The sequence below is a fragment of the Mya arenaria genome, chromosome 6 (assembly GCF_026914265.1).
Source record: "Mya arenaria isolate MELC-2E11 chromosome 6, ASM2691426v1".
NCBI lineage: Eukaryota > Metazoa > Mollusca > Bivalvia > Myida > Myidae > Mya > Mya arenaria.
The window spans coordinates 70,451,520-70,464,273 of record NC_069127.1 but is presented as its reverse complement, the minus strand read 5'-3'; the positions used below and the strand labels follow the sequence as shown (position 1 = coordinate 70,464,273).

The window sequence follows — 12,754 nt, the reverse complement described above, 5'->3', positions numbered from 1 at the left end:
TTCATACATATGTTTCCTTTGCACTTCAATAAAAGTTAAGTTTTGATATATGCGTAGTAATTTCAAAAGTGTAACTATGATTATATGATTAATCCATATTATTACATTTTAGCATTTCCAAACATTTGAACTTCTGTCAAAAACGTATTCTTCGCAGTAGTCAGTTAAACGTTTTGGTTTAGTATTTCAAACATGCAACTCTTAAACCAAAGGTCAAACCTTATGAATGACTGTGTATATTAACTTCTGTCTCATTGTCTTTTTGCGATGTATAAGACATCTTTTTAGAATTTCGATCGAAGAAGCCGTATCATAGCACGAAGGGAAAATGATTTTTGTAACAGTTTATGATGAGGCACATGGGAGGGAAATGTGTTCTTTATGTCTAGGAATTCAGCTATAATATTTGTATAAGCAGATACCAAACCCAGGTACATGCCTGTATTATTATTGCAAAATTACTATGAACAAATATCGCACAAATAGTTTCATAAGAAGGCATAGTAACGATAACGAATTTTACGAATATGAAAAAAATAACACTTGGCGCTGAAACTTCCGAGCGAATCATCTGCAGAATGTCTCAAAATGTCTTCTCTGACACCGTGATTGCGAAGACTAGGGTCCCGAGGGAGGGTGTTTATAAGAGACACTGATGCAGAGCCGGTCTCGTTAATTCGCCACTATCGCACTGCAAATGGAGCCGTATTATATGGCATTATCCGCACTCTATTATCCGGCGAAAAATTGCCAGGGAGCCTTAACGTCGGAACCTGGTTTCCTGTGGGAATACGAGATACGGTCATCCACTTTACCCTCGTATAATTCACGTTAATTGTGATTTTAATACAAAATTATTCTGCCTGGTGTAATACAGAGACTTATTATTATGGAAATGTTTGATTCACATAGTAAACATAAAATGGAGAGGCAGATTATTTCCATTCATGATTTCCAAAGAAAAAAATCTTACAATGGTAATTATTATCACGGGTTGGTTTATCATATTACCAACGTTTTAAAACGGAGAGAAATCTAAAATAAGAAATGCCTAAAGTTAATCTTTTATTGATATAATTTGTGTATGACGTTATTCAGCAGATGCTGTTTTCTTGTAGCAGGCCTCAAGTGTAATTCGGAAGTGTTTCACTGAGACGCAACTTCGGTCATAAAATGAAATTGAATTGTCACCATTGTACGTCTTCATGTCTTCGAATTGTCCTGGTTACTCTGTTTTTACCCTCGTATAGGAAGACCTAGTTTAATACATGTAGGCTTTTTTACGCAGCAACACATCAACTTTGCAAGAGGAACAGCACCCGTTCTATTTATCGAACAGATTTAAAACATATCTTTGTAGAACAATTCCAACAAGAATTAAAGCTTGGCATCGATCAATTAAAGCGTTTGAGATTCAGATATTGTAGTCAAAGGTGAAGTTTCCATAATCTCATTGGGAATTTGCTTAAAGGATACACTTGTTTTAGTTGGTTATTAATGGATCTTTTCATGTGCATAAACAATCCTACTATTTTCAAATGTGTGGCTCCACTAAAATAATTGCGTGCAAAAACTACTATAATAATACCCCTCCCACCTCCTAGTTGGAAAGCTTTAAGCTATTGTTTTGTATTACTCAGAGAGAAAGTTAACCTTCGCTAAGCAATTGTTTTACACTTATTAAGCAGTATCTATTGTTAAATATTTTATGAAGTTATTCTCTGAACAAGAATGAAAATGCCAGGCAAGCGTATTTATATTGAATCAAATGCCACCCCAGAATCTATAAATCAGTACTTTTCTCCTGATACTTCAAACCAAGTTAGTATCGCCATTAAATTTTCCTCAACTACCATTGTTCTATGACACTCGCCAGTGTCTGAAAAAGGCCTCATATAAATATTTAAACAACCAGGGTTTTTTTCTGTGAGGAGCCTTATAAATGATGCATCAGAACGCAAGCATTAAGACTTCAATTTAAGCACGATAGAGGCTAATAAATCTTTGACTCATGAAAAGTCTCTTTTCTTTTGAAAATAAATCAATAGGTGTAAAACGCTCACATCATGATTTAGCGAAATAAGATCACTTTTAAGTGAAATATTATCTGAAGTGAAACTAACTTACAATTTAGCCATTCTGTTTGGCATGTAATTTGAGTGCAAATTTATTTATTGATGATTATCTTTTACAATCTGACAGGTATAAAAAACCTTTTTGTGAAATTACTGGATCTCTTCCTGGTATGCCTTTGTTTAATATAATGTTTAAATGAAGCTTAATGTACGTTTGGATATTAATGAGCGTGCGTATTTCTCTGCAATCAGCATTTATCTACAGAATATAAATGCTTAGTGACAGAAACCGTTGGCAAATCTACTTTTAATTTATAAAGTATGAAAATACAGTCGAAACTCGCTATGTCGAATTCTGTTATCTTGATGTCCTTGTTAGTTCGAAGTTTTTTTCGGTTAAATTATAATCTGTTTGAAATTCGGTTATATCGAATGTTCGTTATCTCGATGTATTTCCCAAAGTTCAAACGACTTTGACATAGCTGTACATGCATTCAGTGCTCCTATAATTGATCAACATCGTATATTGTTCATAAGAAAATAATCAGAAAAAAATACATCAACTATTCAAAGAGTCCAACGTTTAACATTAATTTGATCGATGAACACGAAATTGATCACGTCAAGAAGCCAAAGGGTGCACATTGTTGTGCAATAATTCAATTAATGTTCTTCATGGTGCTTAGGCGGCATAACGAATAGAAACATACTATAATAAAATCATATCGCAGTGTGTGTACACGTCAATTGTCACTCGTTGTCGTTAAAACAAAAGGTTGTTTATTTCAAAAAGCATAGACTATGTATTAGCAAATGCGTCTTTGGCAAGCTTCCTTACCTATTTCTTGGACGAATTGACTATGGCAAGCTTCCTTGCATATTTCTTGGACGAATTGAATATCATTGCTTATTATATGAAGATGAATGCCACTTTGATTTAATACAGGCTTTTCTAGTCGAGAACAACGGAAAAGAAACAACATATTATACCTAAACAACAAGAAACAATGCCATTAAGTCCACTACAAACAAGCAGAAATGTAGTAGCTCTACAAAATATGTTTGAAATACATCCAATATTTTCTTACTTCCTATGACAAATGAATAGATACTGTTATGAAACCCAGTAAGAATCAAACTAATGACTGCAAAGTATTAATACAAATGTCTTCCGATGAAATCTAGACGTCACGGTTATTCAAATAAAGTCATGATTTCGTATGTGGTCATCAGGGCCCCATTTTTAATAACACCCAAGAGTTGCTTATATTATTAAGCCAAATTTCTTCCTCAATCTTGATAAGTTAAACTGAGGTAACTGAGATAAGAATAAAAGCGAGGGACTCCACGCGTACTTTGACCAGCCCAATTGCGTTCATATCCCTGATAATGACACCAACCCCGCAATTCATTACTTATATTTACACCAATAGTTCATTGTTTCATTCAATAATTGTTTAAAAAAATACTTCATTTCATCTAGGAAAACCTTTCAGTTACTCTTTCCTACCAATTCTGTAAATAGAACGACCCGATTGTAGCCGGAAGCTTTTTTTCAAATGACGTCACAATAACGTGGGAAAAGATCAGCCACTTGAAATCACTTTTAAACATAAAATTCAAACACTTATGGCAACAATTTATTTAAATATAAAAAACAATACTTTCTAAAATGTTAATGTATATTTTACGGGACCTGCTGACACAATACAAACAATAACAAGATCAATATTGTTGATGTATATTGTTTATGCAATGAATTGCGATCCGAACATATCCGAAGATATTGCGTTCATCGATTGATAAGCGCAATTGCCGAAAGGCAGTTCATTTAAGGAATGGAAGTTGAGGTGTAAATATATGTTCTTTTACTTATCTCGAGAGAAAGAAAAAGAAAGGTGTACGTGTAAGTGTTACAGAATTATCCCGCATGTTTTCAGTTAAATTGTTTACATATAAGTGGATTAATATTCAATTAAGTAGTTTTTATTAAATTATTTATAAATATGCGGGGTAAAACCTTTTCTTACATATTCAAATTGAGCTTTCTTGTAGAACACATGTTTTATTTATCTCATTGTGATGTTTTTATTAATCTGGAAACAAGGCGTAGCAAATGTTCAATCGATAAATAAGGGTATGCTTCTTTAACATATATTTTAATTATGAAATTGAAACAAACAAGTCACTTTCCAAACATTCTACGTAACATTTTTGCGCCGATAAAAACATCGACACACTTTGAAGATTAATGAAATTTTTATAACTAGAAGAGAGGAAAATACTAAAACATATACACTCACACTCCGATGAAAATGATAAACTATTGTTTGTAAATGTTTCGTCGAGTGAATTATTTATTTAATTTATTTAATTTTGGATCAACCCTCGTACGTTTGAATAAAATGACATCATGGTGCGACTATATTCGATGCTAGAATTTCATTATCAGTACTGCATAAAGTGGTGTGAATCCAGAGTGATTATATGCAATTCTTATTTTACACCGTGTCAAGTTTAACATTAAACATGCTCAGTTGCAAATGAGAGTGTCTCTATGGTATTCCTTCGTTTTCACTCACTATAATGTGATTAAAATATTCCGTTTTCAGCACTCGGATTTTTACATTCACTGCTAAATGCATTGGGAACACAAAGTGTATTTGGATAAAGGTTCTGAAAAAACATTTCCCTGTTTGAAATGGTGTAAAAGAAAATGCCGAGCTACAGCACAATTTGAAGCAGATATGTCCTTATGATAACTGTCGGTATACGTTGACTCTTTTTTAAAAGAACAGAGCAGAACTGTTAAAGGACGATGATTATTACCACGTTATCTTACATGACAATTATAAATCATCAACAAGGTGCATCCAAGGTTTCAAATATAGTTATCCTGTAGTTACATATAAATATATGTATATTTATCAATATTTATCAATATAATAGGGTTATTAGTACTGCGTTTTGATCCGGGGGGTTGTATTCGACTCGAGTGGATTTTTACGGATTCGGATTTCACTCGGTTTGCGCCTCGTGAAATCAAAATTTGCAAAATGTCATTTTTACGACGCACTATTTTGTTTTATGACGTCATTCTAACATCGCGCAACGATACTTGTTATGACGTGACGTCACAAGAGTGGAATACGGACTACCGTATTTTGCGATATGTATTGCGTGTGGATTTATGATGGGTTTATAATAAAAAAGCAACATATGTTTTGTTATAAATCTCCGTTTCACATTGTATCTGAACCCCATTAGCTTGAATTCGCTTGGCTCGATTTCCTCGTTGGCTCGAACTGGATGTAATTGACCGATTTCGTAAAACTGAATGTAATAAGCATTCCCGCTTAGCTCGAATTTGCCGAGACTCGAGTTATTTTCGCCAGTCTCTGGGAGTTCGGGCCAACTTGGTTTGACTGTATATGCAACTATTAAGCAAAACAATTACAGCGTGTCAAGGACACAATGGCCAGCCTCTTTGTCGCGGAGGCTCTGCTTCAAACTGTTCCATTATGATACCTTGGTACAAATAGTGTAAATTATATTGTGATTTAAAAGGCACAATTTATCTTGAAGTTTGTTCAGTGCATATCAATTACGCCTTTACGTCTTTAAATCACGCCTTTTACTTGGGAAAATTAGTACGTGAAACAATTTGAAAAGTAGCTACAGATTATGTTGCTTCAGATGCTACAGTGAACATGGTAAAAGCTTTGAAACGGGCACACATTGTCGTATACAGAAGTGTCCCATTGAACATGTTATGGACCGTTTCCATTTGAATTCACGCCTCATTACAAACGCTGATAATGTCAGGGAAGTATTGTACACAAGAACAACACTGTGATTCCCTTCACACCCTGATCATTGATTCAATTTATTTTAGGCAGAACATAATCGCAAATCTTGGACACACGTGGAGATGTTCGCGAACGTTGCCTCAAAGTAATTACCTAACTCAGAATGTGGCTTGTATTGTTAAATTCATGTCAACTAGTTCGAAGCAATTATGTTCTTGATGTCTCACCAACATCCATTTCTACATTGTGGAAGGTACACTGGGCGTTAACAGCTTGCGTAGTAAATTAATATTGCAATAGAAATTAGATGGACAAGCGCTGTAACCAAGACTGTACTAAGATCTCCTTTAGTGGCACAAGGGTCACGTGGCATACGAACAAACTCACAAATACAATCTGGAAAAGAAATCAATTTGAAACACAAAGTAAATCAAATGTCTGAAAACTTAAATCAAATGATATGTTAAAAAACCAACACCCCTGCACCAGCTTATGAAGAAATGGGTTAATAGTTGTCGGGGCGACCTTTAAAAACGCGATATAGGACTTAATTACGGTTGTGGTGAGGCTAGATACTTTCTGGAAGAGAATCACTGCCACACCACAAATGTTATAATTGGATCTGTTTGATTGAACCCACGCAATTACAGCAATAATTAGTGCACTGTCATCAACGCCCACATACCACTGATTTAAACATCAATTCACTCGCCACGGCTGTTCCAGAGTACACAGTGTATTGTATATAAATCTGTGTAAATCATACATTATCTTGAAGAAAAAATACAATAAAAGAATGAAATCCCAGGTGCCGACCAAAACACTTCGAGCCTCGCGACTATCGAGCCAAGCGGAAATGTTAAAAAAGAGAAAAACAAATTCGGTCTTTATATCCTGTTCGAACCAACGAGGAAACCGAGCCAAGCGATATCGAACCAACGGGTTTCGACCGTAACTTGACGTGTGCACAAGCAGCGAAATGTTCGATGTGGTGGTTAACTAACAGTTCAATTCATCATTGGCGTATTCCATCTGCGTATTACCAACCGCAATAAATTCTTATCTAATCAGTCAGAGTACGGTCCTTAAACCAGTTATCCACTCCTACGCACGGGGAATAGAAAGAAGAAAAATCACTTTATGAGCTTATAAAATATTGCTCTCCCTGAGCCAATTGATGACCACTGTCTGCGGGACTGTTATCATAGCGTTTTATCACGCATTTCGGTGCTGTATACACTAACTCCACCGACTAGCTGCATAGGGCCATGAACTATGCGTGTAGGTAAAAGTAGGTCCAATTCAACGTCTTTATATTTTGAAGCCCATGCCTTCAAATTGTCGGTGCGTTATTTTAAGGCGAACTGACGGATGAAGTTCTAGATGCATGAACAAGATGATACATGTTCCCATGTATCGCCGAACTAATAAAAAGAGGCCGGACAAATGCATGTATTATACTGGAATATGAATTCATTTGACAGAGAAACCCTTCAGAGGAACACAATGCATATATACGTAGACTGATCAATCATTATATATAAAACCGAGAATCGAACATTTTTCTTGTCAAACACCTGTATATGTCCATGAAAAGCAATATCCTTTTGTTATACTACTGAATTGCAATCTTTGTACTTTTCATTATCGTTGAACGGATTATTGTCCTAGCGAATGTGAGTTCAGTAATAGACACCATAAGAGAAAGCTTTCCGAGGGACTTTATTTGCAGAGGTCATCCCGCCTTTGGTCTATTGATCGATTATTGGAGAAACATAAAAAAATACTGTTCAAGGGCTTGCCTGTGTTGTTTTGATTTATGTTATTTTGAATGCATATTCACACTATCAAATAGCAAACATGGCAAGATATATATTGAATTAACTATTAAGGACATAGGAACATCTGCGTTTGGATGGTGCTCAAAACTGATCATCAAACCGGGCAAAAACATCGGGTACTTCGATTTCCCCTAAAGCATACGACGTTCACTCGCGTAAGATCGTACCTACATCTCAAAACACCTTAGACTAAATATATTTATTAAATGATCCTTCACTTTAATGTAAATATTCTTTCTTATAAGGATATGACAGTTAAAGCGTTGTCCGTTTTTCCGATTCCTAACATAATTACTCCGCGAATTATCCAAGTAGTTAAATACTTCTACCAAGCGATGCTAGAACTATCGAGAAATGTGATATCAGATTATGTGAACCAATTCAGATGCGAACGACGTCGGCGTTGGTGTATGGATTTTGCCCAAGTCAATCCACGGACTGAAATCCCTAGAGATTCGCGTTTGCTGCGTGGCAATAATGTGATATGAGACCAAAACCTTTAATTTGTACCATAAGCGTACAAATTATAATCTCTAGTCTGCTGTTTTATCCCTTTTATTAGGTCGAAGCAAGAGTACAAAGTGAGATATTGAGCTTTAACAGTCATCAAAAACGTTAATAAGTACTGTGTCCTCTCTTTGGTTTGGTGACAAAAATATACCAAATCGCTTGTTTTTACGTAAAGCCTAACATTAGAGTGTTCTAGTTCTACTATTACGCTCGTGGCTATAATGCGATATAAAGCAAAACAACTTTTCACAAGGATCTCAAAGCTGTACTGTGATTTGCACAATGATCTCAAAATCTGTAATGTTTTGGCTGTTGGGCATTTTTCTGTTCTCAAACTCACAGAAAAACATGGATGGATAGTATGTCATTTTGAAAGATGGTTTTGGTTTTATTCCGATATTTTTTCAGTTATGAATTTTAAAAAAGAACCCTGAGATACCTGTTATGTGGTGTCCTTTTATCTTTCAGTATTGTTTCAAAAGTAGCAATACTATCTCATCCATGCTGTTAAAATGTATCATGTCCTGACGGTCAGAAATTCTACTGTTGAAGTAACACTGTCCCCTTTTCTTTCTCTTTTTGATATTTTGTTGTATAGCGGTTCTAACAAAATGTGTGAAATGGCCATGGACTAAAGGAATTTATTTGTCACTTTTGCAACTTTTAATCTTATGGAAATAATAACATACATCAAGCACACTGCTTGTTCATTGGAAATGAACTTGACTTTCCATGCATATCTCCTTACACAGACCTCAGTTATTTTCATAATCATTTGGACATATATTTGTGCATCTGGCATTGAAAAACATGAAAGTATATATAATGGGTTAGAGTGACAATAATAAGTAAGAAGATGCAATTCTGCAACTTATAAAACAGTAGACTTTATATTTGAGTACAGTCATACAAAAGAATTCCTTTATGAACGTTGTGATAATGGCCGGAAAAACAATAAAACTCCTTATCACACAATAACAAACACAACGAAGTATTAATTGTGACACCAAGCAAATCAATTTGTTCCAGCAGACAAGTTCAAAGGAAAATATCAGCGCGAGTTGTAAGAAAAAGCCATATATTTCCATATCGGAAATTGTAGAAGACGTTCGGGCGGAAATCAGAAAGTAATATTAAGGTCTATACATTAGAAATCAATTCTTGATTTCGTGATTCTGGCCATTATCTTGTAAGACCAATCACCGGTCTCTCGGCAAACACGGCGCATCATTTATGCCTACTTAGGCACGTTCCGTGTGCCTAATTTAACATTTGTGGTAATGCTGTGTGGACGAGACTTAAATACAGTTTGTTCTGGGATAACGGTTGTTCCTTTGTAATGCGTTTTTATCTTCGAGTATAATAACAGGGCACTTTGCTCGCATATATTACCATTATATTATTTATTACAAACAGCATGCAACGTCTTTAAATAGCTTTCTGATTGCCATGCTCATTGACGATAGTGATATGAAGTGATTTTGACTTGCGTGAAAAATGATTGAAAAAGAGGCTTTTAAATTACTGTTAAAAATATTGTTTATTATTTTCAATATGCATCCAAACAACAAAATATCAGTTTCACATGTCTGTAGAGAAACTATCAATCCAATTATCTGATTGTTTTCGTTGTTGCAGTATAAAAACAAGTTTAAAGTCATCAATAATGAACAACCATTACCTTTGCAAATTTAGAAATACAACATGAACATAATTCAACTTTAGGTGGTAGCCAAAAAGACCTTAAATATTGTTTTTAGATGTAAAATTGCAAGGATTGCACCTACATCAACAACTCAACAGAAACGTCATTCTAAATTTCGATGATGACGATGGCGAAATCCAGTCATTTAAATCAAGATCTTTTAAAATAAAAATCTTGGTAAATAATTCAACACAACATCTGGCCAATTGCCTTGCACTTCATTAAAAGACCGTTCCTCACATTAAACCAGTGATGGTGACCGCACATTCCCAGTGGAGTGATGGTATCCATGGCGCCTCATTTGTTCACACAGTATGTGTCAGCCTCGGAGACGGAGTGGTGTGGCTTAAACTAGACATAATGAGAGTCATCCATCAATTAATACAAGATATAGTTACTTCAGACAAAAGAGTCGACCACTTTGGAATGTAATTTATCAACGCATGTATGTCTGAACGTTTACGCAGTTCGACAAAATGCGTTTGTTGAAAAGTTAGGGTACACCCCAAACGCTCTATTGCTGCTGTAGTGCTGTTAAAGTGAAACACATAAATTCCGAAATCACGTTATGATACACTAATACAGTAACAATGTTGATAACGGTTATATCCTTAAAATATCCATACATACATACATTCATAAGTGTTGAATCCATCTACACATTCTTTTTGTTGAAGGAGTTTTGTATTGCACCAGCTAACATTTTATATAATTAAATGAACGAAAGAGGCAGGGGTTTTGTTTTTAAAATGTCTAGGATTTAATGTACATGGACTTGAGATATGTAAATGTTTTGTAATTTAAAGTTTGTGTTTTGATAGAAAATGAGCATAACTAGAGAAAATGTCTTTCGATTAATCTTTTTCTCAAAAGGAATTTTGCAAAATGGTAATTGCCTATTCAATAGCAGACACAGGGCCAAATGAATTAGCCAAAACCCCACTATGAGTGGTACGTATCCAACAAGGAGTATTTTCATCAGCAAAGACACATACTAGACAGTTGACATAATGCAGATGGATCGCAGACTTCCTGCATTGCTCTGTATAGATCATTACACTCAATTACGGCGTCTTGATCTATAAGCGGAATAACCTAATTGCTAAGCAAACCGCATTCCCTGTACAGCTTGCAAGTACTTATTTTGCGTATTTCGGTCCTGAATAAGGATCAATAATACAATGAAAACTACCGGGACAGGCTCAGTAGTCAATCATTTAGGAATTAGCCCTGTTTAGAGACACAAACAAACACCCAAATGTCACGGAACGAGATACATAGCATGTGCAAACTCGACAAACAGATTGAACATGAGCCAGAAAAGCTTTATCAAACACTTATCTCATTTTTATACGGTAATATTTGAAGCCATCTTTCAATTGCCAAGAATCTTATCTCTTCATTGACAAAACACGTAATGTAATAAGACATACCAACTTGTTTGGCGTTGGACAAGTTGATGGCTAGTAACCAATGATTCTACTTCGTTGCTTACACTTTTGTGATTTGATAATGAAGAAACAATAAAAAAAAACATTTTAGTGTCATAATCACATTCGTAAGTGGTGTTAGACCTTAAGGAAATGATCTTTATTAAAATCACGATAAACCCTGTTTTATGTTAAGTAAAATGAAGATAGGTAAGCAATATGGCTGAATGAAATAAGCTACTTTATCTTGCATGTGCCATAATGCACATGTTTAACAGACTACTTTAGCACAGCACGAAATGTTGCCTGCATTGCCCTTCATATATCATTACATTTAATTCAGGTGTCTTGATCCATAACATGAAGTACTCAATTTCCCATCATTAAATTATGCAAGAAATACTTTCCATCAAGTTCCAGAATTGATTTCAAACATTTGCGCTATCTTTGTACTGTAAAGCCAGTTGTTTTAATCGATTTAAGGGCACGTTTAACTGATTTGAGATTGAATTTGCATATGTGAAAGTAGAAAGTGAATTAAAGTCACTTTAAAAAAAAAAGAAAAAAAAGTTTAGTCTTTTAAATCTTGGATTGCATAACGTGGTTAACATTGTAAATGTAGGTTTTTCCTATTTGTATACATGTCATGATGAAACAAGTTCTGTAAGACTTGAAGGATAAGTACCCATATTTGACAGCTTGCGACGCTTTAAAAGACGCTTTTATACCTACATTGTCTTTGTGAGATAGACTGCCTGCCTTTGCAGTATACACGCCTACGCACTTTTACTTCCATTTGCAATGTCTTGGAATTTAAAAAGACGAATATATATGCCAAGATTGCTTCGTCTGTGGTTCTTAGGAAGGGAACATTGTTTATGGCGATTAAGACTGCTGTCAAACTGAATCATCTTGGCACAGGAATTATCGAAAATGTAGCATTAGACGGCAACATAAGAGTCCGGCGTCAGAGGCCTAAATGAATCCCCTTATGATTCAAATTACGGTATCGGCTTACTTGTTACTGGGCAAGGAAAACCCGCCCGGTGATTATTGGAAGATAAATTATCAGTTCGGTAAATAAATATATAAAACATCCATTTAAAGTCAGGTTTTTGTGCGAATGTTTCGGGGAAACAATTACATAGTTTGGCAACAGAGCATATAAACGACTGGATCTCTAACAATCGCAGGCAAGAGTGTTATTCACTGGTGCTTTCTCGTGCAAGATCGATAAAGCCAAAATCCCAAAAGAAATCTTATAAGGAATTTGCTGCCATTTTATGAACAGTGAAAATAATGAAACAAAATCCAAAACATGAAAGACTTTCGACTGTAATAAAACTGGTGATTTAGAGCAGTTCTTTTAACATTGATCCAAATG

General features: G+C 35.0%; 1 protein-coding gene across 5 annotated transcripts in view; it reads left to right on the top strand.

Annotated features, from left to right (window-relative positions):
- Positions 1 to 12,754, top strand: part of LOC128236732 (suppressor of lurcher protein 1-like) — a 378,099-nt gene that overhangs the window by 285,931 nt on the left and 79,414 nt on the right. The window lies entirely within an intron of this gene.